This window comes from Jaculus jaculus, chromosome 12, assembly GCF_020740685.1.
Source record: "Jaculus jaculus isolate mJacJac1 chromosome 12, mJacJac1.mat.Y.cur, whole genome shotgun sequence".
NCBI lineage: Eukaryota > Metazoa > Chordata > Mammalia > Rodentia > Dipodidae > Jaculus > Jaculus jaculus.
Window position 1 is genome coordinate 52,416,637 of NC_059113.1, and position 27,512 is coordinate 52,444,148.

General features: G+C 48.4%; 1 protein-coding gene across 3 annotated transcripts in view; it reads left to right on the forward strand.

The window, feature by feature from the left end:
• Positions 1-27,512, forward strand: part of Gsg1l (GSG1 like) — a 233,133-nt gene that overhangs the window by 128,842 nt on the left and 76,779 nt on the right. Inside the window, exon 1 of one of the 3 annotated variants that reach the window (XM_045131933.1) lies at positions 11,538-11,557. The exons of the other annotated variants lie outside the window; for them this stretch is intronic. The gene's annotated coding sequence lies outside the window, so the exon portion shown is untranslated. Of the gene's footprint in view, positions 1-11,537; positions 11,558-27,512 lie in introns of those variants that run through there. 3 annotated transcript variants of the gene reach the window in all.

Sequence of the window (27,512 nt, forward strand, 5' to 3'; positions counted from 1 at the left end):
GCAGAAGAGAGAGAGGAACGGGTGTGGCAGGGCCTAAGCCACTGCAATCGAACTCTAGACACTTGCACCACCTGGGGCGCATGTGCAACCTTGCACTTGCCTCACCTTTGTGCATCTGGCTAACGTGGGATCTGGGTCGAACATGGGTCCTTAGGCTTCACAGGCAAGCACCTTACCCGCTAAGCCATCTCTCCAGCTCTGCTTATGACACTTTTTATACCAAAGATTCAAGGTACAAAACTGTAGATGAGATGAAAATGTATGCAAATGAAAAAATTTCCAAAGATGAATTTTTTTAATAATGAAGGCTGTGTTAAGGTGTAAATTTCTTTATGTCTCTTCCCACTCCTTGTAACCTTTAGTAGTGTGTGTATACATGTCCATATCCATTTATATTAAATATACATACTCTATAAAGTATAGCATACAGGATATTCTATTGATAGATATTTATTATATAGTTTATTAAGTACATGTGAGATATATAATCATACCTTAAATATTATATACAATACACATGACATAATATATTTATGTACATGTTATATATAGCTATGCTGACTTTTCTCTTATGTTAGCACTTCATAATAGTCCATTTATAAATATTATGCACCATAATAAACTGAGTCAATATGTACAAGTCCTGTAATTAAATACTGTTATTGTTTCTGTATATTCTTTATATATTCCTATAATTAAATACTGTCTTAATTTGAGGAAGTTGAAGCCCAGAGAAATTATGCAATGTGATTGAAGACACAGCATAAAAACATAAAATTTGTGGTTTTGTTACTGTGGAACATTCTTTCTTGAAACACCTAAAAAGATAGCTCCCACAATCTTACTTATAACTGGTGTTCATGGCACTTTCTGGAGCAGGGCATGTGCCATGAATTTTTGGTGAGGCCTCCCCTTTGTGCTGAGACTGCTGTTGGCCTCTGGCTCTGACAGAGTATTGAGAATGGAGCAGGGGACAGAGCCAGGAGCTCACCAGCAGTTACCAGGTGGCTTTGGTGTGCCGAGTACCACAGAGAGGACCGTCATTGGCCAGGGCAGCACAGCAGCATCCTCTCCTGGCACCAGGCTGCACATAGCCAGTTCACACTGGCTGCCCATCCCCCCACTCAGACCCCAGACAAATGTCCCTGGGGAACTGTTCAGCATCTAATGCTGAACACGTGAGTAGCAAGAGGAGGGGTGCAGAATGAAGAAGGGAAAGGAGGTGAGGCCCACAGGCATAGGATCCCTCAGCGTCTGCACCAGAGTGTCCGTCTTCCCACAGAGTTGAAGGTGGCATTGATCGTACAGGCAATCTATTATAATTCAGTAGGGTCACATTAGGCTAAATGTAAGTATATGCACTGTGTCTTGTCAAAGGACTGAGATGCAAAAAGTATACTTCCATGGCTATGTCTGCTGGGAAATATTGCAGCTGTTTTGTTGGGAGAAATAGAATATTTGGGACCCATGGAATGAGACATATATCTTGGGCAGGGAGATGGCTGGAGACACAGGAATAATAAAGAGGAGAGAACTGCAGTTTTGACATTCTTGTGGCCACAAGAGAGATGGAGGAGTGAAGATAGTGCAGAGGAAAGAGAAATAATTCATTTTCGGGCAGGAGGGATAATGATGGATACAGAGATGCAAGTGGGCCTGGTCGATCCTGGCAAGGACTAACGGATGGAATGTCGATGGGTTTGTTTATCCCTCTCTTCAGTACCACGGCTGACTGGGGATGGCAGAGGAACCTCCCTGTCACCTTCTGGAGGCCAGCTTGAGATGTTAGAGATTGTGACATCCTGGTGCCTCAAGTTCTTCCAGTCTCCTGATGCTACCAAACGGTGAACTAGCTGTAGATGTGAATCAGGCAGGGCCCTCCCCCTGGGAGAAACTTCTCTGCAACAGGAACAGAAGACAACTAAGAAGTCAAACCCAGCCAGCAATGTGGCCTCCTCTATGCAAGAACTCAAGCCACCAAGCTAGTCTTCTTCTGGGGCAGGAAGCCCGGTTATGTGCAATGGCTCAAAACTGAAAAAGCTTTTGAAGGATGAATAGGAGTTTGGGACAAGGGAGAGGGAAGCCTAGTGCATTAGTCAACTTCTTGTTGCTGGGACAAAATACAAAGGGAGGAAGGGTTTATTCTAGTATACAGTTCCAGGTTGCAGTCCATCATGGTGGGGGGCATGGTGGCAGGAGATTGAGGCAGCTGCTCACATTCAGCACAGGGAGGATGCAGAGGGAGACTACTGTTGCTGCTCAGCCAGCTTTTGATAAGTCCAAGGCCCCAGCCATGGAGTGGTGCGGCCCACAGTTAAGGTAGATCTTCCCATTTCAACTTTATCAAGATGATCCCTTTGGGGCGTGCACAGGGGCTAACCAAATCTACATAATCCTCCCCAGGGTCCTGTCAAATTGAGATCAAGGTAAACCATCATACCCAGGTAGGAAGACTGTCCTTTCCTTGTCTTGTTTTGGGACTAGAGGGGCTGGGCATGGTGGCACCCACCTGTCAGTACACCTCTGAAAAGGTGGAGGCAGGAGGATTGCGAGTCTCAGGCCAGTCTGCGGTGAAATCAATGGGGGTGGGAGTGAAACGTTGCGGAAGTGCAGGGGTGAGGGGAGCCAGTGGGATCTAGGCATGCAAAACTGACTCTGGTCACAGCTCACGTTTGTCTGCCAAACAGGTTGATGGGTCGTTGAACTTTATAAATGAGGAGGGAGCTGAGTAGATTCCTCTCCACCTGACAAAATGTAGAAATTTCCAGCTCGTCTTGAGACTGGCGGGAAATCACCTGCTTCCCTGTGGCCCCTCACTCCCGGTGACCAAGCCTCTCCCTGGCTGGCTTGAATGGGCTCTTGGCTACTTCATCTTGTCACCTGTGTCTGTATGGGCTGTCACCGTCTGGGCACACCTGCTGTGTCTCGCTCTTTTTCTCTCTCACCAGCAGGAGGACTGGCAGTCTACTGGGATTTAATTATAGGTTCCCTGAGGCCCTTTCAGCCCATCACAAGGCTCCTGCAGGTTGCCAGCTGAGAGGGTGACAGTCGTGTGTGGTGATGAACAGTGACTTCCCAGCGTGGCAGCTGCACTCAGTGGCTGGCCCATGCTCCTTGGGCTGTTCAGCATTTTTCTGAGCAAAACATGCCTCCGTCCCACTTTGCAAGATCAGATAGCGAGCAAGAAAACACTCTCAGTGGCGATGATGGGGGGACATTCCTGTTTCCTAGGACACTGGAAACTCTTCCCATAGTTAATCATTTCAAAATTCTGCCTGCTTTAATTAAGTCAGCCTGGCATGCTGTCAGTGTAGGTTCAGGTGGGGATCTTTGGCCTCAGGCAGCCATGTCAGAATCCAAAAAAGTTGGTGGGCTAGGGTCAGTAAGCACCCAGAAGGCCTACACCACTTCTCACTCCTTGCACCACTGCAGCATTGCTAACTGGTCATGCATGACCAAGTCTGAGTGCTTTTGGAAGTGGAAGTGACTTGTGGCTGCTCAGGGATAGAGATAGTTTAAAATAAGACAGCATGAGTTTTTCATCGTCTTAAAGCAAACTGACTGTGTGAAAGGAAGGCAAGGCGGAGCCTTAAGTATGCCTCAGACAGACATTCACATAGGCCATGATGTCCCGCTTCCTAGGCAAGGTTCCCAGATGTCCCAGTATAGCCCCTGCTATTTATCATTCTTATTAGAGGCTAGGTTTTGCTGTGCAACCAAGGCTGGCCTCAAACGCACAATCCTCCTGCCCACGCTTCCTGAGTGTTGTAATGACAAGTGTGCAAAACACACCTACTATTCAACCCACTCTAAGTGTAATTTTTGGCACAGGGTGTGGGGTGTGAGGAGCAAGGGGGCAGTGGTGGGTGGGATAGATCCTTGCTGGGAGAACTGGAATAAATCTCCTCACTGCTGAACTTTGTTTATTTATTTATTTATGAGAGAGAGAGAAACAGAGACAGAGAATTGGCACATCAGGACATCCTGCCACTACAAAAGAACTCCAGGCACCTGTACCACTTTGTGCCTCTGGCTTACATGGATCCTGGGGAATCAAACCTGGGTCCTTAGGCTCTGAAGGCAAGTGCCTTTACCACTGAGCAATCTCTCCAGCCCCCTGAACTTTTGATTAGTTATGTGTGTGTGTGCAAACACGCACATGTGCTTGTGCACCATGGCATATGTCTGGAGGTTAGAGGATATCTTTAAAATATCTGTGCTCCATTTTCTGTGAGACAGGGTCTCTTCCCACTGCAAACAACACAAGACTAGCTGGCTTGTGCACTTCACATCTCTTGGCTCCATCTCCCAATGTCCCAGGTACTTGGGATCACAGATGTATATGCCACTTTGCATTTGGCTTTATGTGCATGCTGAGGAATTGAACCTAGGCCATCAGGCTTTGCACACAATTGCCTTTAACTGCTGAGCCATCTCCCCCAGCCTAGCACCTCTGAATTCTTTTTCCTTATTCTTGGGAAAAAATAAGGACTGAAAGAGCCAGGTGTTTCTAAACATCCCAAGTGTCATGCTCTATTGTCCAGGTGAAAATCAAATGACCACAACTGTCCATTGCCAATGGCATTCTGTAATGTTGACCCTGCCCCCTTCATTAATGAAATGAAATATCTCCCTTAGACACCCATCCCTCTCCCTCACTTGGTCTGGGTGGGCTGGGGCCATGTTACAGGAACCAGGTCTGGCCAAACATAGCTCCAGTCTTCCTGGCAACCATGACTGTGTCTGCTGGATGGCAGATGCCTGGGTGCTCTGCAACATCTAGTGAGAAGCTGTACTCTCCTCCTGGGCAAGTGGACAAGACTGGAGAGATGTCTACTGGAGCTACTGCTGTGTGTCTTGACCATATTCCGAGGTGGCCAAAACTTGGTGTGCTCTGAGGAAAAGAAAAAGAATAGCTAGGGTAGAGAGGGAAGGCATGGCAGGAAGAGTCCAGAAGAAACACAGGGGCCTCAAATATCACCATAGGGATTTGGACTCTATTCTAGCAGCAGTGGAAGACCATTCCTTTGGGCATCTCCACATTCTAGAACCTTCTTTGCTCCTTGTTCATTCCTCCACATTCAGTTTGGATATGAGCAGGTTTGAGTGGGGACTAGAAGACGGTTTCCCTCAGCTCTGCGGACCACTTGCTGAGTGAAATGGCAAGTTGTGCCTCTTTCCGATTTTGTCCTGCTTTGTATCTGGCTCATGATGGAATGGACTAGTCCAAAGAAGAACAAAGACTGCCTCTTTCATCCTCTTTCAGTTCAAGTAATAGTGCCTGCCTGGACAGCTAGGGGAGAAGGATTGTGAAGTGATTCCTGAGCTCTGTGGGAGAGAGAGCCATGATCGATTAGCAATGTCTGCCCTGGATAAAGAAAAGGAAATAGTGAATTGTTCATCTTGAGTCCACACATTCCCTGAGGTGTCTCTGTGGCCTGCAATGGTGCTTTAGGTCTGATGCATGGGCAGCCTGGAGCACCAGACCAAGAATAAAAATGTTCGGTGAGCTAGAGAGCCTACACAGGGCATCACGCTTTACAAGACCTTCCAGGTTCATTTCTCATTAGGGCTGCACAACCTCCTCACAACATTTAATAGGAAAGTCTGTTGTGTTTGCCACACATCCAGCAACCTTCCTTTTGGTTCCCACACTCCAGATTTTTCCTGGGCCTTTGGGATCAAGAGGGAAGCAGAGGAACCAGGATCATGGCACGCAAAACCTCAAAGTCAGGCTGGAGAGATGGCTTAGTGGTTAAGACACTTGCTTGTGAAGCCTAAGGACCCATGTTTAACTCCCCAGATCCCACATAAGCCAGACACACAAAGTGACACATGTGAAAGATCCCACATACGTACCACAAAGGTGGCGTGTATGTCTGTAGTTCAATTACAGTGGCTGGAGGCCCTGGTGCACCAAATCTCCCTCTTTCTCTGTCCTCACACCCCGTCTTCATTTTAAAAAGAAGGTCAGTCTGTTGTACTTGCCTAAAAAAAAGGAAAAAAAGTCCCCTGGCCATGGCAAGTGGTTGTGATGGATTCAGGACCCAGTCAGAAGTTAGGTGATACCATACAATGTTTGCTGCAACCTCATGTAAAGCGGACTATCGCTGGGCATGGGAGAAGACATCTGTAACCCTAGCACTTGGTGGGGCTGATGCAGGAGGATGGAAAGACTGAGGCCTGGCTGGGCTGCACAGTGAGTTCAAGGCCAACTTGCAGTCCATAACAAGACCCAGTCTCAAACAAACACACAAAGTAAAAACAAAACAGAGAGGGATTATGCCCAGTGGACTTGAAGGTGGCAGGCTATGGTTGAGATATGTGAGGCTGTTTTCTGTGACCAAAATTGATGGCCAGTTTTGCCCATTTCTTCTCAACTTGGCATTCAGTGACAGCCCAACTTCAGCCACAGTGGAGGAATTTGCTACAAACCAGGGACTTTTTGCCCTCGAGGACTGCCTTGGTTTCCAGCCATGCTCATGCCTCTGCATGGAGCCTGATGCCCACGCCACAGGGGCAGGGGAGCCATTTTCCAGAGAAGGACGGAGCCTTGAGTGCAGCTGGGCCCGAAGCCGGTTCTGCCTGTGCACTTTCTGCTGGTTAATTATCCTACTACTAAAGCCCGTCTGATTTTCTTTTTCCTGTCAGTGTGTCTGAAAAAGGCTTGCTGCCGATTTTACATTCTTTTCAACAGGCAAAAGAAGAGATAGATTGGTAGGCGTGTCTTTCGAGTTCTAAATGAGTGATCCTTCCCTGCCTTGGAGGAAAGTTCAACTTCTTCCCTGGCATCTAGGACTTCCCCATGTGGCTCCCTTCTCTCTGGCATCGATGAGGGCAGTCTGGGTTCTGGACTCACGAGACTGACTGTCTGCAGTGCTATCATCCTCTCCTGCCTCTTGCCTTTGTTCCTCTGTCCCCTCTGCCTGGAAAGCCCTTTCTCTTTGTACATCGGCATTGCTGGCATTGTGCAAGGCTCACCTTGTGCCTGCTGCTCTGACCTCCCCAGCTTTCACCTGCCTTCTCTCAGCACACAACACTTTCCAGATTGTACAGGTTCAATGCTGGCTCGCCACTGAGCTTGAGGTCATGGTCTACATCAGGTAATCTTCAAAGGTGTCCAAATACCTGTTACATCACTTTGCTCAAAATAGGCTGATAGAGATTAGGAGCAAGGCAGCCTTCTTTGGTAGGTAGTTAGTTAGGGACATAGGCTCAAAAGAATACAGATGTAAGCCTGCCTTGGTGAGATTAGACGGCAACTCCACTCTGAACATGAACCCGATTTATCGAGATGGCGATCAGGGTCAGCCCTTAGTTTTGCTTCTTGATTCTACCTCCTTCTTGGAATGTTTTGAGGGATCATTTTCTGCTGGTGAGAATCCATATTCTTTTGCATAGCTCATCAGCCTATCAGGAGCCCCCACATATACATTCAAAGTAACCAAACCAATCCACTCCTTCTGGTGTCCTTGCTCTTTTTTTCCCCACATTTTTTTTCTTCCTCAGATAGATACTGAGGTTTCTTCTCAGTATCTATCACTTCCTGTGCTCAGGCCATGGGCATTGGGATCAAAGCAATTTATATCCCCAAAGATATAAGAAACCCTGATCCAAGTCACCATGTAGTTACCCACTGGGAATTCCTCTCTACTGGGGGTCTTGTCTGCTTGCTTTACTTTCTTTTCTAAAATAAGACCTTGCTTAACTTGCCCTCCTGCAACGTTTGTACTTGTGATTCTTTGTGAGGCACAAGACAAGAGCTTAAGGAAGACCAGTAACAAGGTCACTATGAAGTACTCATTAATCAGATCCGCTTTCAACCCAGTAGCCTGAGAAATCTACTGCCAATATATGTTAAATTGGGCCCACATCTATAATTAAATCCTCTGCCTGCCTGGCCGCACTGGCCTTTCTGTTACAGGAATGCAGCACAAAGCAAGCACATTTGGACCTCAGGGCCTTTGCATGTGCTGCACGTGGATTTCTCTTCCCCAGATTCTTCCCTCAGGCTGTGGCTCAAATGTTACCTCCCTAGAAACTTGTTACTCAAGAGTCCCTTTCCACTTTTTCTTGTACAAACACTTCCATTGTTTGCTGAGTAATGGTCGGTGCTCAGTTAGCACTTACATACCCTTCTAAGAATATATGGAAACTATGAAATCACTGTCTCTAATAGAACGACCCCCCTCCCCCCAAGGGAATGCCCATCTTCCCAGTGGAGAGGAGCTGCCTCCACAGGGCTCCCGAGAAACCAAACCAGAGATTTGGGCTTAAGAGCCACGATCTCCTTTTCGAGAGCTACTCTCAGGAAAAGGGGAGTGAGGGGAGCAGAAAGTACAGGAAAGAGGCTGAGTGAGGCCTTGGCTGACTCCAGCCTCATGGGTGGTCCTCTTCCTCATGAGGCTGCTTGAGGGGCTAAGGGGAAAGAATGTGACCTTCTAAAGGTGGCTCCAATCCAGCCAAGGGCAGTTTTCTGCAGCAGGTACAGCAGGATACTGGATGGTCCTGTCATAGCAGCCTGGGACCCTGCACTGGACATTGGAACCCTCTTTGCAGTCTCTTTCCTGGGGTCCCCACCTAGCAAGTATGGGCAGAGTGGGCATGGCTGAGGACTGAGGTCTGGGAGCCTGGGAAGCAAGATGACTGGCTGCTCTGCACCTCCTCGCCCCGTGGCCTGTGCTAGAGGCTCAATCTTTATTTATGGCCCCACCAAGCCTTCTGCTGTCTGTTTGTGGATTTCTCTGCTTTCAGATATTTCTTTTGTAAGTGAAATGGAAAGCTGGCTGACTCCCCGGACTCTCCAGACTGTCATGGCTGGCCAGACCCACCCAGCTCCTTCTTCTCTGTTTCTGAGGAGTCTTTAAAACTATGTGCATATTCTGGGTAGGGTGTGTGGGGTGGGGGTGAGGCCTCTGCTTCTTCGTTCCTCCCTACAACTGTCTCCTTACTGGCTTGGGCTGATCAATACCTGCTCAGTGGCAGCTTCATTACATCTGCAGTTTCAAGAGCCTTTCTTGGTTACAAGTAGATTCTCATCAAAGCCCATTTGAGACCTCGGCCCTTCAGTGGGACATTGATCACCAGCCTCTCAGTGGCAGCAGAAGAGCAATGTCTGCCTCTTGTCAGCACCTTCCCTGACATTGTGTTTTCACATAGGTGTGGGTGTGGCCAGGGTGGCCTCCTACTGGTACCATGTGTGGGGGCTGGTACACCCTCCAGATTGTAGCTGCTTTCCCCTCAGTGTATCATTACCACTTAATAACATTCTCTAATAGCATAATTCATATGCTCCTCTCATCATGCAAAAGCTCCTCTCAGGCTGGAGAACAGCACAGGGCGCAGCACTTGCCTAGCATGCATGAGGCCCTGGGCTCTATCCACGGCACCCCCAAAACATCTTCCCAAAAGAATGCTGGGAGGCATGAGCCTCACTTAGCAGATGAGGAAACTGAGGCTCAAAGAGGTGATCATTTGTCCACTCTTCATGACCATCATGCTATAGACTGTTTCATCTGATATACCAAGTTCACATAATGATCCCCACTAGTGGGCCACTCATTGTTTGCAAGCGCTTAGCTGGTATCAATAATGCAGCTGTGACAGCCTTTATGTCATTAAAAAACCCTTGAAGAATTCATTTTGGACGACTCCATAATATTTCATACTGTCAACAAAGACGTGTGTACAAGGCTACTAATTGCATCATTACTTATCATAGCAAAAATGCAATATAATTAAATGTCACATAAAAGTGCTCCTGAGATGGCACTGAGGGAAAGCCATGGGTACAAACTGCGTGATCAGCAGCCCCGCTTGCAGAGGGGAGCCTCTGTGGGCATCAGAAGCTAGAAGGAGATGGCCCCCCTCTACAAAATGTTACTGCTGGCTGGTGGTCTGACACAGAAAATGGTTCTGGTTTCTGTTTCTACTTGTTCACAGTTGAGTAGGTGTTACATTGAAGTTTTCAAAGTAAGTAGAAGCCAAGAACAGTAACAAAGGCTTGTCATTCCAAATGACTTAGCTACTTGTGAGGTTTAGGCAGGAGGGTCCAGAGTTCAAGGCCAGCCTGAGCTATGGAGCAAAGCCCAATCTCAAAGTCAAAATAAAATAAGAGTGGAAACCTAGGTCAGTAGTGGGACAGTTGCCTGGATTTGCAAGACCTTGGATTCAATCCCTAGTCCTAAAAATATCATAGAAAAATCTCAAGTTCAGTCTGTGAGTTTGGCACATTGCTCCAGTTCAGGGGTTGGGAAGCTGTGTGTGTGTGTGTGCGCACGCACGTGTGTATGTGTGTTATACATGTGTACATGCATGTATGTGGGGGGAGGGAAGGTGTGTATATGGAGCCAGAGGTTGAGGTTAGGTGTCATCTTCAATTGTTCTTCCTCTTATTCTTAGAGACAAGGTCTCTCACCTCTGGATCTCTCATTCAGCTAGACTAGCTAGACAGCAAGTTCTAGGGATCCTCTTATCTCTGTTTCCCTAGTGATGAGACTGTGGGTGTGTGCACACTTGCTTAACTTTTATGTGGCATCTGAACTCGGGTCTTCATGCTTGCATGGCAAGCAGTTTACTCATGGAGCTCTCTCCAGCCCTGTTCTTTTGTTTCTTAAAATTGGTCCAGCTAGTAACTTATCTGAACAGTGAAGGCAAGCTTTGTGGACTCCATGATCTCAGCTGGAATCATTCAACTGCCAATGGAGTCTGGGAGCAGTATCTATAATATGTAAAAGAATGAACATGGCTGTGTTCTAATAAAACTTTATTCACAACAATTGGAAGTGGGCCAGATTCAGGCCATGGGGCCTACCTTGGTAGCCCTTGCTTTACTCTACCTAAATCACTTGTTTTCCATCAGATCACGAATTTTTTCTTTTCTCTTTTTTGGTTTTTTCCAGGTAGGGTCTCACTCTAGCCCAAGCTAACCTGCAATTCACTCTGTAATCTCAGGGTGGCCTTGAACTCACAGTCATCCTCCTACCTCTGCCTTCTGAGTGCTGGGATTAAAGGCATGCACCACCATGCCTGGCTAAATCACTAATTGTAAAAAAAAAAAAAACACCCATTGAAGCAGCATGTCATTGCTCCTAGCTATGAATTCCTGGGCCTGCATCTCAAATCCTCAGCTCCTTCCTTCCTAAGAAGCCTCCTCCTGACTCCCGTATTGAACATGGAGATGCACTGCTTCATAGTGTACAAGTTTGTATCTCTGAATACGTTACGTAGTTTTGCTTATTTCTGAACCTTGGCTGGATTAGAACATAGTGCATGTTTGATCCTGTAACATGTTTTGTCCTGTCTACACTGTGGTTTTCAGGTTCCTCCATGCTGGCTCCCTCACATGCCATGGGGCTGCATCTATTCTGTGATATGACTGTGCCACACCTAGTTGTCCCTCCCAGCATCAAAAGCCATCTGCCTCTTCTTTCTTCTTTCCATCCAGGCCATGCTGCTCTAAACATCCTCAGACCTATACTGTAGAACAAAGGCTTCACCGCGTGTGAGCCAGGCTGGGGTTGTTGACCGTGGGGAATGAAGCATTTAACAACACAAGGTAATGCCAGATTGGTCTCAAGGTGGAGGCACCAATCCATGTTTCCTCCACCTGTAACTGAGCTTTCTTGCCAATGCTGGCTGCTTTCATGCCTTGGTACTGTGCCATTTTCCTGTGTCACTGAGCACATTACTGACCCCTCAAAGCTCTGTGAGATCTTAAGGTGTGTGGCAGTTTGAATATATGTCCCCCATAGACTCAGGTGTTTTATTAAGCTTGTACCTTGGGTTTCCAGCCTTCTGGCTGGAGAAGGTATCACTGGGATGGATCCTAGGGTCCAGCACAAAGGTGTATCTGGGGGAAGATCTGAATTCCAACCCAAAGGTGTGGAGAGCAGTTTGAGCTCTGGCGGGTCCTGCACGGTGCTGGTTTGTGTTTACTACTTTTTGGTGCTCTGGAGGGTTTGTATGTATTGCTGTTGGTGTTTTGCTTGCTTCAGTTTTTTTTTTTTTTTCTCTCTGCTTGCATCTATAGAAGTAAACAGCTCCTTCCTCCATTGATGGAACTTCCCCTTGGATCTGTAATAATTTGAAATAAATCCTTTCCTTCCCTAAACTGTACCTGGTTTGGATGTTCAACCCACAGTGTGGAACTGTCCACTACAAGGTGTAATGGTCAGACCTTTCTGTCCGTGACAGTCATACCTTGTGGCTTGGCCCTGAGGCATGCTGGAGCTTGGGTGTACAGGTAGGAGATTGTGGTGGCTTATGAAGACTAACAGAGCCTCAGCCAAGACCACCAGAGAAGGTGGCTGATGTCCTTATAGCAATCAGCCTCAAAGGAGAGGTGACATTGAGCAGAAACCGGAAGGAGGAGAAGTTTGATGGTTAATGTCAACTTGACAGGATCTAGAATTCCTCAGGAGACATTTCTGTGAGGGAGGTTCTAGGTTGGGTTAATTGAGATGGGACCACGTTAACTGTGGGTGGCACCATTCCATTAGCTGATGGTACCAGAATGAATAAAAGATAGAAAGTGAGTTGAGCACCAGCATTTATTTCTCTGTGCTTCCTGATTGTAGATGAAATGTGACCAGCTGCCTCACACTGCTGCTACCAAGCTATGAGCCAAAATAAACCCTTCCTTCTTTAAGTTGCTTTTGTCAGGTGTTTTGTCACAGCAACAAGAAAGGTAATGACACCTGCAGTAAGCTGGAAGGTGTCTGGGGGGGGGGGAGACTGTCAGAGCAGGGGCAGCAGCAGCTACAAATACCCAGAGGCAGGAGACCACACTGGCCTGCGAGGAAAGAAGTGCACCTGAACTCAAGAGCGAAAGAGGAGCGACAGGAGGGGCTGGAGAGGAAAGACGGTCAAATTGTGCTGGGACAGTAAACTTGGGTTTCATTCTGGCTACCAAGATGTTCAGAGAACTTCCGTTCAGGCTGGTGGACGAGGCAGGGTCTGGCGGCTGCTCTAAGGAGGGACCTGGGTAGTATCCACACAGTGTTGGGCCCAGTCTTGCCTGGGAAGTTCAGGGGAGGGACTGCAGTGTTGGGAGAGACTAAGGCAGGCTCCCTTTTGTGCAGCTGGCCAAGTGTGCTTGTACCTGTGTGCGTTTGGCCATCTGTGCTGGGCCGTGTTAGGGTCATGAAGTACATGTGTGGCTCTCAGTCCTAGCGCCTGAGTCCACAGCCTGGTGTGGCTTAGTGGAGTAGGGTTGGGCCTAGAACAGAGTGCCAGCCCTGGGCCAAAGTTGTTTTCCATGCCTTCGACCCTCAGAGTCTTACCCCACAATAGTTCTTCAGACCCAGAAACCCAAATTGTCCTGCTTCTTATCTGGGCCTTAGTGTTCATAACCACATAATGGGAATAATTGTCATGCGATCTAAGATGGGGTTGTTTTTTGTTTAGTTTTGTTTGTTTGGGGCAGGGTCTCACTCTAGTCCAGCCTGACCTGAAGCTCACTTTGTAGCCCAGGCTGGTCTTGAACTCACCTCAATTCCCCTTCTTCAACTTCCCATGTGCTGACTTAAAGCTGAGGTTTTCATGCAGATTAAAGCAAATGAAATAGATCAGGGATCAGAACAGCCCAGTCTCATAGGGAGGCAAATAACTGCAGGGCATAGAGTCACCAAGTGCCAGTCACACAGACCCGATATACTGCATGCTCACTGTGTGTCTCTCCCAAGAGTCACCCCTGAAGCAGGCGATGTTACTGTCATCCCTGCTTTCAGATGAAGAAACAGATTGGTACAAGTTAAATGATGAGCCCTGGACTGGGGAGATGGTAAATGCTTTATAAATATAGCACCTTCAGATTGAGCTCACGGGGATCAAGAGTATAAAGAAGTCAGGTGCTAGAAGTCAGGTGCTATAATGGCAGCACTCAGGAGGCTAAGGCAGGGGGATGTAAGTTTAAGGCCAGCCTAGGTTGCATACTAAGACCATCTTAAAAAACAGAACCAACAAAATTCTAGAAAAATAAGCTATACCTGTCCTGAATGTGAACAGGTATTTCTTTTCATTCCATAAACTATACAATATGATACTCTTTGCCCAGAAATGACCTTATACTGGGCTAGTGTTGGGAGGAGAAGATTCAGTACCTTCGGGAGGATGCCTTTGCATTCTAAGCCAGCTCCATGCTGTGGTTCTGAAGGACTCTGGGAGGCAGGATTTTGGTGTCCTGAGATGTCTGGAGCCAACCCTTGTAGACACCAATGGACACATGTGTGCTAGCTTTTACTAATAATAGTACTTCTCCTGAAGGGAAGCATTAACTTCCCATCCACCATGGAGGACCTGCGGTATGGAAGAACACGGGCAATCACTGTCAAGTGCTCTAGGCAAGTTGTGGTACTTGAACCATGCTTTACAGAGCAGGGCAGCGGGGCTGGCTTCGGGCCCCTGTCTTAACTACAGGGCCCAGAGTCAACAAGTGCTAATCACACAGACCCAATATATGGCGTGCTCACTTTGTGTCCCTCCCAAGACTCGCCCAGAGGCAGGTGATCTCTGTTTTTAGGTGAAGAAACAGATTTGTGCAAGTTAAATGATGAGCCCTGGACTGGAGAGATGGCTCAGCAGTTAAAGGAACTTGCTTGCAAAGCCTACTGGCCTGGGCTTAAATCCCCAGTATCGATGTAAAGCCAGATGAACAAAGTAGTGCATGCATCTGGAGTTCATTTGCAAGAGGTCCTGGTGTATCCATACATAGTCTTTCTCTCTTACTCACTCTCTCTTTCTTAAATAAAAAAAAAATTTTTTTTAAAGTATTCTTAAAATATAATGGACCAGCTGGGCATGGTGGCACACTGCTTTAATCCCAGCATTCAGGAGGAAGAGGTAGGAGGATTGTCGTGAGTTTGAGGCCACCCTGAAACTAATTCCAGGCCAACCTGGGCTAGAGCAAGATCCTACCTCAAAAAACAAACAAACAAACAAAAAACTAAAATATAATGGACCAATGGGCTGGAGAGATTGCTTAGCCATTAAGTCGTTTGCCTGTGAAGCCTAAGGACCCAGTTTTGATACCCTAGTGCCCCTGTAAAGCCAGATACACAAGGAGTTGCATGCGTCTGGAGTTCATCTGCAGTGGCTAAAGGTACTGGCATGCCAATTCTCTCTCTCTCTCTCTCTCTCTCTCTCTCTCTCTCAAATAAATAAATAAATAAATCAAATATTAAAATATTCATCAAATATAATGGACCCAAAGTCCCAAGGGCTGAGGAATGAAGATGCCAGGATGTGACCACACTCTCTGATCAGCCTGATGTAGCAAAGACACTGTGAAGGTATATGAAGTGGGCTGGGAGCCACTGCAGTAAGATGGGAGGGTAACTGAAGTCTCAGTTGGGTGAGGCACAGATGGGTGTTGAAGGATGTGTAGGAGTTAACCAGGCAGTCTGCTAAGATTTTAATGTCTTAGTTCACTCCAAAAAAAAAAAAAATCAGAAACTTAGTCCTCAGTGAAATAGTACTGGAAGTAGGGGCCTTTGGGAAGTGGTTAGTGGTGAGGTACTAATGCTGTTGTTTCATACAAGGGTTGCCAGTGTGGGAGTCACTGTCTCTTGTCCTTCCTCTTGCCACCATGGGATGATACAGCAAGAGACTCCTCATACCAGCCCCTTCATCTTGGACTTAAGCTTCCAAAGACAGGAGAGATGAATCTCTGCTTTTCCAAACTACCCAGTCAGGGGTGTTCTATTATCACAGCACAAAATGGGGTAATACAGAGCTCAAAGCTGGGCCTGGAAGGGCCTACCAGGCAGATGGAAGGACCTGGAGAGGACAGGGGCAGCTGGAAGCTGTGCTAGCTGTCCACTGACACACTCATGCTGCATTGTAGCCTCAGCCTGGGAACATGCAGGACTGAGCCCTTACTGCTCAAGCACCTGCAAGAGTTCTACAAGGGTCGTCATACTGTGGTGACTTGCTCCTGTGTCTAGACATAGACTGGCTGGTGGCTGACCAAGTTGACCTCAGCTGGGATGAGGGGGACCTGGCTCTGCACTGTGGGCCACACATCCTCCAATAGTCTAGCCTAGGCATGTCCTGGGTAGGGGTGAAGGTGCCCATGGGCAGCACTGTGCCAGTTGTGATGTGGGTGCCTGGAAAGGTGAAGACACAAAGGTCACTGAGAACGGTGTATGAGTGTGGGGGGTTGCCACTGGGGAAGTGGGCAGAGCCAGTCACTGGCAATAGTATGGGGTTTTGGGAGACCGATGGCACTGTGTTCCTCCTGTAAAAACTGAGACAGGCTGAGGCACTTGGCCAGCACACAGATACCCAGACACCCTGGGGAAATAATTGGCCTTGGCCTCTGCAGAAAGGTTAATTGCTCAGATCACACAGTCTGAGGCTTGTGGAACTGACAGCGGCTCCCCAGTTAAGTTCCCTGGTCCCTGGTCAGGGCTGTGCAGGGCAGGGAGGCTGCCCTGGGCCTTGGAGAGCTGTAGCCCTGAGGGTGACTGACCAGTAAGCAAACATTCCTAGGCTGTGACAGGCATCCATACAGGGACAGCACAGGCAAAAGGCGGCACTGCTCCCACTACAGAGGGATAAGACCGCCAGCAGCCTGGCTGGCAGAGGGGGTCACTGCTAGAAACTCAAGGGCTGAGGGACGCCACCCTCCTTCAGGCACAGTTGGATCCAGGCACTCTGACCACATGCTTGAAGGCAGCTGGGTGGTGTCTCTGCCCAGCTTCCCAGAGATGCTCTCCACATGGCCAGTCTACCTCCTCCTTTTGGCAGAAGGGGGCCTTCAACAAAATTCCTGGTTGGGTCCTGATTGGCTCAGCTCCAGACACATGCCCAGCCCTGAACCAATCACTATGGCCTCCTCAATACTGCAGCTAGCAAAGCTCTGCCCAGGAGTTGGGAGGGGTGTTTCCCACAAGGACAAGAGACCCAGACCCCGAGCATGATCCTTGAAAAGAAAAATCCTATTCTAATTCTACAGGGGACACTGACAGGCAGGCCAGGACACTGGAGGGGTAGAGGTGAGGGTGATGGCAACAATGTGTCAGGACCCATTAAGCCTTCAGAAACACAGAGCTGGAAGGGCCTGTGGGACAATTGAATCTGACTGCCCATTTCACAGATGAGGACATTGAGGCAAAGGAGAGCTGCCAGAGCACCACAGGGGAGTGTCCAAAGAAGGGAACCAGTGGGGATGGTGGGCAGTGTGGTAGAAGAAATTTATCAAAGAATCTAGGCCCAGATGATACTCCTTTAGCAGGGCGACAGCAGGATCCTGAGTCTCCCCGCTGTCTATGCAGCCACCCCCTGTGTATCTGGTCAGTGTAGCCCTAGGCACAAACTCCCCTGAACAAACAGCTTTCTGTTCCATTTGTACTTTCTTAATACTGACGGATAGCTAAGGAATTTTCTGTTTGTGCCCCCAAATCATGCAACCTTAGAAACTTGAAACCTACTGATAGTATAAAGAACTCCAGGTGATGTCAGGCCACCTGCTATATTCATCTATAAAACCCCTGAGCTATCAGAACTCAGTACTCAGCTTTGGAAGTTAGTCCCCTGAGTCCACGTCGTCATGAATAAATTTCCTGATCTTCTTCTCTGTCTCTGGTGCTATCTCTGTGTGACTTGGTGTCCCATAACGATAGGATGGTATCTTTCTGGAGCTTCTTGGAGGAGATACGGTTTGATTTGAACTGAGACCCAAATGAAGAAGAGGAGCTAGAAGAGCCCAAGCTAAGTACTGGAGTCTCTCCAGGCCCCAGGTTGAGTGCGAAGGCACGTCTTCGTGATGGCCTCTGGGATCTGGGAAGTGTGAGAGGAGAATGAAGAGCCTCAGTGCTTTCCCGGGCATGGTCCTAATATCCCATGTGAGGTCTGCTCAGAGCATAGGGGTGCTCACGAGTGGCATGGCTCTTATATGCAATGGCCCTGAGACATTGGAGGGTCCCCAGGAATCAGAGTGAGAAGCAGATGTTTTCCAGGGACTGCCGCTTCCCCTTCCCCAGCTTCTTCCGGGACTTCTTTAAAAATTGTTGTGTAATAGTCTGGCATCAAGAGTACCTTGAGGGGACTGGATAAATGGCTTAGTGGTTAAGGCGTTTGCCTGTGCAGCCAAAGGATCACAGTTTGATTCTCCAGGACCCACGTAAGCCAGGTGCACAAGGGGGCGCTTGCGTCTGTAGTTCGTTTGCAGTGGCTGGTTGCCCTGGCACACCTTCTCTCTCTCTGTCTTTCTCTCTCTCAAATAAATAAATAAATAAACCATATATATATGTTTTTTAAGTGCCTTGAGGACATCTGAGTCTAAACGTGATTACTCCTGAAGTGGCATCTATTTTCCATATGATTTTACCTGGTCTGGTTTGTGAACTGTCTGGAAACCTAACCTTCTGGGCCTCCTTAAAAAAAATTCTTTTCTTTCTTTTTAAACCTGAAGCCCAAAGCCTTGGGAAACTGCGTTCTCAAAGGCTGGCCAGCTGCTTATTCCCTGGGACCCTCTGATCTTTGCAAACACCAAAGGAAATGCCGTTTTTATTGGCATAGGCTTTGTGGGTGCTTCCAGATGAGAGTCCAGACCCTGAAGTCTGGAGTCTGGATATTTTTAGACTCCTGTCAGAGTAATAAAGCCAGCATCCTGCGGTCCAGGTGGGCCGGGGGAGGGGAAGGCAAGATGAAAGATCATGTCTGTCTCCCAAGTCTCCACAGAAGTCTAGCACTGCATTGCAACCATTCTGAATGCACGCCAGACTTTGCCTTGCCGTTATTCCTTAAGCAGGACACTATAATAATTTACATCACATGTGCATGGTATTACATCTTGTCAGTCACCTAGAGCATACAGTAGGATGTGGGGGTGGGCTTCTGTTCAGGGACCTTGCCACTTTTATGTAAGGGCCTTGAGCACCTGCAGATCGACCTTGTGGGTAGCTGAGGGACAACTGTATTTACTGAACCCTTTCTGTGCCAGAGTAGTACCAGGCAGGAGAGACAACATGCCACCCGTAGCAGCTATTTTCTCATTGATGGGACAAAATACCTGACCAGAAGTAGCTTATGGAAGGGAAGGGTTTATTTTGGCTTACAGGGGTTTTTGTTTTGTTTTGTTTTTGCTGGTTTTTCCAGGTAGAGTTTTGCTGTAGCCCAGGCTGACCTGAAATTCAGTATGCAGTCTCAGGCTGGCCTCAAACACAGAGATCCTCCTATCTCTGCCTGCTGAGTGCTGGGATTGAAGGCATGAGCCACTATGCCCGGCTTTTGACTTACAGTTTTGAGGGGAAATTTCATCGTAGCAGGGAAGGCACAGCAGAGCAGACAGCTTGGGCATCCATCTTCACATCAGCAGAAGGAAGCTCTGAGACTGAACTCACCACTGTGACAGAAACAACTTAGAGAAGTTTATTCTGGCTCGTGGTTTCAGAGGCGTTCTATCTATTGTGGTGGGGAAGGTGTAGCAGACAGAGTTTGTGGCAGTGCGAGTGTGAGGCGGAGGCTGGTGTGCCCGAAGCAGAGAGACAGGCCGGAATCAGGACCAGGTTTTACCTGCAAGGCCCAGCCCCCCGCCCCCCACCAGGACTGCATCCTCTGCCTAGGCCCCACCTCCTAAAGGTGCCATAGCTTCCTCAAACAGTGCCGCTAGCTGGGACCATGTTCAAAGCCCATAGCATGCGCAGCAGCAGCAGCAGCTGGTTTTCAGGTGACGTTAGCAAGGAGGGATGCCTGTTGTGGCATTCATGTTTGGGGGAGCTGGAACCTCACCAGGCCACAGCTGAGTTCAGGCTCAGTAAGGAGGGCACAGGGAGGCAAACAGCAGAGGCTATAGCCAGGATGGCCTTGAGATTCTAGACACACCCTGACCCACATTGCCCGGGTGGACAAGGTTCCCCACCCACTGATCCTGGTTCCTTTGGGCTTTCTCTACTCTCCTCAGTCTTGCTGGGCTCCCCTGGTAAAGGGGACAGCAAGCAGGCTCGAGGCCCAGCAGAAGCTAAGCCTGAGTATGCCTGTTTACATGTGTCGCTTAATCTTTGCAACTAGCCTCAGCGTAGTGAGGTCACTTACATGAGGCCACACAGCAGGTCAGCATGGAGCTGGGTTTGCATGGCCATCTCCCAGCGGGAGCCATTTTCTCTGTCTCCACAGTGAAGGCCGTGCAGATGTACACACATGCTCTCTACCTGTAGTAGGTGGTGGAGGAGTAGGAACTGGCAAGGGCCTAGGAGGTCTGTGGGGCACAAGGAGACTTCCAGTATCCCTGGCTACCGCACCCCCAGCCCTGAGTGTTCTTTCCCTCTGACTACTCACAGCCTGGCTTGTCCAGCCTCTCCCTGCTCCTCCCCGCAGTCGCTGTGACCGACTCACCCCTGTGTGCTGTGTGGTGCATCTCTGGCCGTGCACTCGGTCTCTGTGGCAGGAGGGCCTTCCCGTGGCACAGTAAGAGCACCTGCCTGCTTGAAGGGAGCAGCTACCACTTTGTGTCTGGGCCACTGTCTATGAGGGAATGTGACCCTGGCCTGCCAGACTCTCAGTGGAATTGCAATTCCTTTTAAATATTGGCATGACATTGAATTAAAATTTAAAATGTGTCTCCTAGAGAGAAAGAGAAAAGGGGGACAGAACAAGAAATGGACAGACAAAGTAGGAAAAAAAGAGGGGCTGGAAGGATGGCTCAGCAGTTAAGTGCTTGCCTGCAAAGCCAAAGAACCTCGGTTTGATTCCCCAGTACCCACATAAGCCAGATGCACAAGGTGGCACATACATCTGGAGTTTGTTTACAGGGGCTGGAGGCCCTGGCACACCCATTCTCTCTCTCTCTCTCTCTCTCTCTCTCTCTCTCTCTCTCTCCCTGTCTCTTTCAAATAAATCAAAATTAAAACAATTAAAAAAGAAGGAGGGGCTGGAGAAGATGGCTTAGTGGTTAAGATGTTTGCCTGCAAAGCCAAAGGACCCTGGTTCAATTCACCAGGACCCACATTAGCCAGATACACAAGGAGGCACATATATCTGGAGTTCCTTTGCAGTGGCTGGAGGCCCTGAAGTGCCAATTCTCTCTCTCTTGCTCTCTCTCCCTCTTTCTCTCTCTCTCTCTCAAATAAATAAATAAAACATATTTTTAAAAAAGAGGGAGAGAAGGAAGAGGAAAGAGATGGGGGAGAAGGGAAGGGCAGAGAAAGAGAGAGAGGGAGAGAGGAAACCATACCATCTCCAATGCCTGCTTTCAGACCCTTGGGACTTTCTATGTACTCTGTACCCTTGGCCTGCCTGGTGCATACAAGGCAGGGGGTAGGGAGGTCAGGGAGACAGGGTCTTGACTCTTGTACCTATGTGACCAGAACTCAACCTTGGCCTTGTAAGTTCCCATCCTCCTCTTCCTGGTGACCTCCAGCACCAGCCAATGTGGCCACTGTGTAATTTCAAAGCCAGTTTCTGAATCCTGAGGAGAAAGAGACTGCTGTCGTCTGGTGCTGAAGACCAAGGTCACTGTGACATGTCTCAAATGCTAGCTGACTGTCCCTGGATTCCAGCAAAGCCCTTTCTAAAGGGCACATCTGCCAGAGATGGCTCTGAACTGACAGGGACCGCAGCCCTGAGGAGTGTAGGGGCAATAAAGCGTGGTTAGATCTGCTCAGATGACAGGCTAGTTTGTCCAGGAGTGAGTGCTGGGGGAAAGGGCTTGTTCCTAGTCCAACTACATAGCATGATTTTGCCACTTTCTGAAGACTTACTATGTGCTGAGAACGAACCTGTGCGTAGGAAGCTGGTATCTCATTTAAGTTGCCCAGAAACCCTGTGAGAGCAGTTTTGCTGACCTTGTTCACAGCCAGACAGACTCCAGGGGCCAAGGTCACCTGCAAATGGCTTGACTCCACGTCCAGCTACTTCCCCGTCAATAGATGCCACCAGATGAAGTGGAGATTCTTCCTTTTTGTTGGGGTCTCTCTGGGGCCACAGCCAGGACTGTAGTGGTCAGGAGAGACTTCTTGGAGGAGGTGACTTTGAATGAGGAAAGGGGGTATGTCAGTTTCTGATTGCTGATTGATTAAAATGGCATGGATAGAGATGGCTCAGTGGTTAAAAACACTTAGCTACACAAGCCATAAGCCAGAGTTCAGATTCTCAGAACCCATGTAAAGCCAGAAGCAAGTAGTGCATACATCTGTAATCCCAACACTCCTATGACACTGGGGTGGGGGGAGGTGGGGAGGTGAGGAGGAGTCAGGAGAGTTCTGAAGCTTTCAGGCTGCTTAGATGGAAGTGGAAGACGGACATCCCACGGTTGTCTTCTGATCTCTGTGTGCTGTGGCACTTGTGCACACATAACTAAATACATACCACATACACATACAATAAAAATACGTAATAAATAAATAAAACAGCATTGATTTATGTTGACGTCTGGAAGTCAGCAATCTGAAATGAGTCTCTTAAAATGTCACAAGGGCTGCTTTGCCCCCTGGAAGCTCGACAGTGCTGGGGAGCGAACCCAGAGCTTTGTGCATGTAAACAGGCACTCTGCCTCTGACCCACATCCCCAGCCCTACATGTCCTTCTTAGATGCTCCAGAGAACCAATTTCCCTGCTTGCCCCTCTTCTAGAGGGAATTATCTTCCTTGGCTCATGGCCTCACAACACTGTAAACCTTGCTGCTGATGTCACATCTCTGTCTATCAATGAGCCGCCTCCTGCCTCTTTCTTAGAAGGTCCCTGTGATGACAATGGCTGCCTTGATAATCCAGGACAATATCCCCATCTCAAGGTCATAATTACACCTGTTAAGTCCCTCTGCTATGCAAGGTAGCAATGACATAAGTCTGAGGATAAGAACAGAGGCATCTAGGAACACTCCAAGAGTGGGCATGCTAGAGGCATGTGAGGGCACATATGTCCCACCTGGTTGGCATGAGGCTGGGGATGGACATTTCTGCTTGGGACACACTTGTCATGGGCACTGAATGCCACACTAAGACATTGAACCTGGTACCTTGCTCTAGATTATGTCTGAGCCAGGTAAGGATGTGGCTTCCCAGCCAACCTGAGTCAGTGAGTCTACTTGGATCTTGGTCTTGCATTTCTGTGGGCTCTGGGAGATGCTGAGGCCCTGACATGTGGACCTTACTCTGCATCATGAGGCATACAAAAGGACAGCTCTGGAGAAGACAGTTCTGCGGAAAACAGTGAGCCAGGCCCTGGGTTCCCAAGAGCCTATGGGTTGACGTGGAAGAGCATTCCATTTCCAAGTGTTCTGTGACCCAGTGCTATTACACACTCCGCAGAGCAGCCTCCAAGGGTCTCCACTGTGGCCTCAAGTTAGAGCCTGAAAGGTCTCTAGATGTAGTAAAGGGAGTTCAGAGCATTGTGACTCACTCCACCTCTCTGGGCCTTTGGGGAAAGATTGGAATGGGATGGGTGTGTTAATTACTTCCCTGATCGCTGACAAAATGCCTGCCAGAGCAATGTAAGGGAGGAAGGGCTTGTTTTTGGTCAGGCTCTCACAATGCCTTAGTCTGTCATTCAGGGAAGGCATGGCAGTGACCTGGTCTGCAGTGGTAGGAGGCAGAGTGCAGACAGGGACTTGAAGCAGTATAGCCTTTAAGGCCGCCCCTAGTAACCTGCCTCCTCTAGGCAGATCTCACACTCCAAGGGCTCCGCGACCTGCCAGAGCAGCACCATTGACTGAGGACAGAGTGTTCAAACACGTGTGCTGAGGGGGCAATTTCAGACTAGAACCCTAACAATGGGAACAATGGTTCTCAGGAGTAGCTCTCAGATATACACATTTGCTCTGATTAGCCACTCTGGGCATCTGAGCCTTTTCTTCATATTAACTCTGAATATTGGCATCCCAGAGCAAGCTGGGTGAGTGAGTTGCTGGATACAACCCCCCCCCCCCACCACACACACACTATATGTGGAGCTCAGTACCACCTAGGGTCTTAAAATGCTACACCTGTGGAGAGGTGTGCCCCTGGGTACTACGGCAACCTCGGCATTCAGGAGGATCATAAACACAAGATCAACTGGTCTACCTAGTGAAGCCCATCATGCTAGCCACCAAAAAGGGCTGCTCCCCTGCCGTGTTAGGGACAAAAATGACTTAGACATTATCATATGGTGCTGTAAACTTGAATGCTCACGAGAACCGGGCAGGAAGCAAGGAGGGCTCAGTGGGATCTGTGTTGGCCTGCTAGTGTGTGTCTTGTTTGGGAGGTAGCCCCAGATCAACCCCACAGCTATCTCCATGTGGGATGCAGGCCCCATATGCTATATCCATCCATTTTGCAAAAACCTTCAGAAACCTGGAACTTTATGTAAGAATTCCTATTTTTAAATGTTGACAGTGAATTCATATATTTTTGAAAACATTGTGTGGACCAAACAAGACATTTCTAATTTTGTGTGTGTGTGTGTGTGTGTGTGTGTGTGTGTGTGTGTGTGTGTTGTGTTCGTGTGGGTACATGCATGCCTGAACATGTGTGATCCTGGGTGTGTATGTGGAGGTCAGAGGACAATGTTTAGGCTTGTCCTCTCTATTCTACCTCATTTGAGGCAGGATTTCTCTCTGCTGTTGTTCTTTTTGCCTTTCTTGCCAAGAGCTTCCAGCAAATTTTCTCGTCCCCTCTGCCTCCTATCTTGCTATCTGCTTTTTACATGGAGTCTGAGGACAGGCTCAAGCACAGAGCCCTTTATCCACTGAGCCATCCTTCTATCCTTGAATAAGACATTACTGCAGGGCTGGAGAGATTAGTGGTTAAGGTGCTTGCCTATAAAGCCAAAGGACTCAGGTTTGATTCCTCAGTACCCATGTAAAGCCAGAAGCACAATGTGGTGCAAGCATCTGGAATTTGTTTGTGGTGGCTGAAGGCTCTTGTGTGCCCATTCTCCCCCCCCCCCCCGCCTCTCTTTCTCTCTCTCTCTCACACACACACACGCACTCTCTCTCTCTCTCTTTCTCTCTTTCTCTCTCTCTCAACTAAATAAATAACCTGCTGTCAGCTTTTCCCAAAGGGAAACTGAGGCCCACGGTGGCAGAGGAACCTTATAAAAGTCCGCAACAAGGCTGGACCTGGGGAGTGCTGACAGTGGTGCTGGTCCCTCTGCAGCTCCCCCTTCAGGCTTGTCTTGTCCCCTTCTCCCCAAATCACAGTCCCTGTGCTGCTGATAGAGCCTTGCTTTCTGGGCTCTGTCCTCCCGCGGGTCTGTAACGCAGCGGTCTCGCCCCGCTGTCCCTGGGCCTGAGCGAGGTCTCCCATCTGCAGGTGGCTCGGGGCTTAGCTGCTTAGGTAGCCATTCCCCCTTACTTCTGCAAGGGCTCTTGGCCTTTTCCTGCCTGCCCCGTGCCCCCGTCCTCTGAGCGTCCCATGGTGACATTTCACAAACAGCAGCTGTCACTGAGCAGTTCCCAGCCCCAGCAGTCTAGCTGGTGTCATTTACATGAGTTAACATGCTCAGCATCATCGGGCGTGTCGCCGAACTCAGCCAGCGGCCACTGAGCAGCAGTGACTTATTGATCTGATGTGTAAACTGATGGATTTTTTTTTTTTTTTGGAGTGGGGCAAAAAAAAGATGTTCTTTTCTTGAAATACCATTGTGTATTGAGATTTCATAAGACTTGGCAACCATTCCCATCTGATCCTCCTAAAGGCTATTTGTTTAAGGGAGATAGGCTCTGATCCCAGACCTCACAGTTCCTCGGGCAACATCACATTGGGAATACCATAGGAGGCTCACAATAGTAATATACGTACAGCACCTCTGGCCAGCTGGGCTCAGTCCTAGCACCTGACTGACTTACCAGTTAGCTGCTGAATCCTCACAGCAGAGATGAAGTGGGCACAGGGGCCTGGTTTACAAGCAAGAACATTGAGGTTCCATGGGGGAGTGTCACTCACCAAGGCTCCGTAATTCCTTGTGGAGCTAGGTGTTACCACGGATGCGCCAGTCTAGGTCCACAATCCCCATTTCCATGCCTCACCACCTTTTATAATCGTGACACATTCTCATATAGGGATAATGGAGCTGTGCCCCTCATGGTGACCACTGTGTGTCCAAGCTGGGGCTGCTCCTCCACCAGGTCACCTATAAATGGCCAGCACCCACCCCATAGCCCCATCAACCTGTGGAATGGTGATATAGTCATGTATACAAAGCTGTCCCCATGGAAATACAATTTAGCTGAAAAAAAAAATACCGTTGCTTAGTGACTCGGTTTTGTCCCAGCATTGTAAAGCATCACTTGCCTGCTTGTAGTGACGCTGGCCCCAACAAACCCACCACTTCCAGCTGTACAACCCTGGAGCACACACAGCCAGCTGTAGGATATCGTATTTCATGATAGTTCACAGCCAGGCTACCTGTCTTATACTTTTCATTGCTATTCAGAGTGGCTCTACTTCAAAAGGAATTTAGGTCTGGGGAGATGGCTGTATGGATAAAGTGCTTGTTGTGCAAGTGAGTACCTGAGTCCAGATCTCCAGAACCCAGGGAAAGCCAGACACTGTAGTGTAAGCATTTGCAATTCCAGCATGCCTATAGCGAGAGTCAAGACAATGTTAGGAGAATCTCTGGAAGCTAGCTGACCTGGCAAACACAGTAGCAAACAATGAGGGCTGAGACCCTTTGACCTCCACATGTGCAATATGGCATATGCAAACTCACCAAAGAAAAGCAAAAGCAACTTTAGAGTAAAATGTGATAGCAAGAGCCAGGTGTGTGGCACATGCCATTAATCCCAGCACTCAGGAGGCAGAGGAAGGAGGATCGCTGTGAGTTCAAGATCACCCTGAGACTACACAGTGAATTCCAGGTCAGCCTGGGCTAGAGTGAGACCCTACCATGGAATAACAAACAAAAGTGACAGCAGCAGCCTTATACCTCATGTTTATGGCATCTCTTAATTATAATAAGAAGCTGTCATGATTGGTGTGTATTAACTGCACACCATACGGTTTGCCCAACAAAGAGGATTGCCTAATGATAGCTCTCAGTTGTCCCTGCCTTTGAATGATGCTTGCCTGCAATTTCTCATAATTGTATTCACTTGCCAGTAATAGCCCTACTCAGCGTCTTAAACACCTCCAAATGTGAAGCTTGTGGGATTCACACAGGCTTAGGTATTGTCTCATTTGTTCTGGAGACATAACTGTGAAGCCCATTTTTCAAATTAGGGCATCAAGGGATCAGGGGTGAGAACTCCCCCAACTCAACATCACATGGTCAATGCATGCTCAATATCCCCCCTTCCAATTCTTCACTCAGCTGAGGAACCAGTCCTGCAACTCTCTTGGCAGGCAAGGGACAGGGAAATAGCCCCTGCAAACCCATCAATTCCATCAATGGAGGGTCAGAGTTGACCTCACGAAGCTGTTTTTAAAAAGGCAAAAAGTGCAGCTAACAGGATTAGCTGTCAGCCATGGGCCCATACCTGATGAGAAATCATTTCATTTCTTCTGCCCCTGAAGGTCACCTATTCTCTGCTGCAAATCGAGCCATTAATGGCTAGTTTTGGAGACTGGGACAATCACGCCTATAGAACTTCG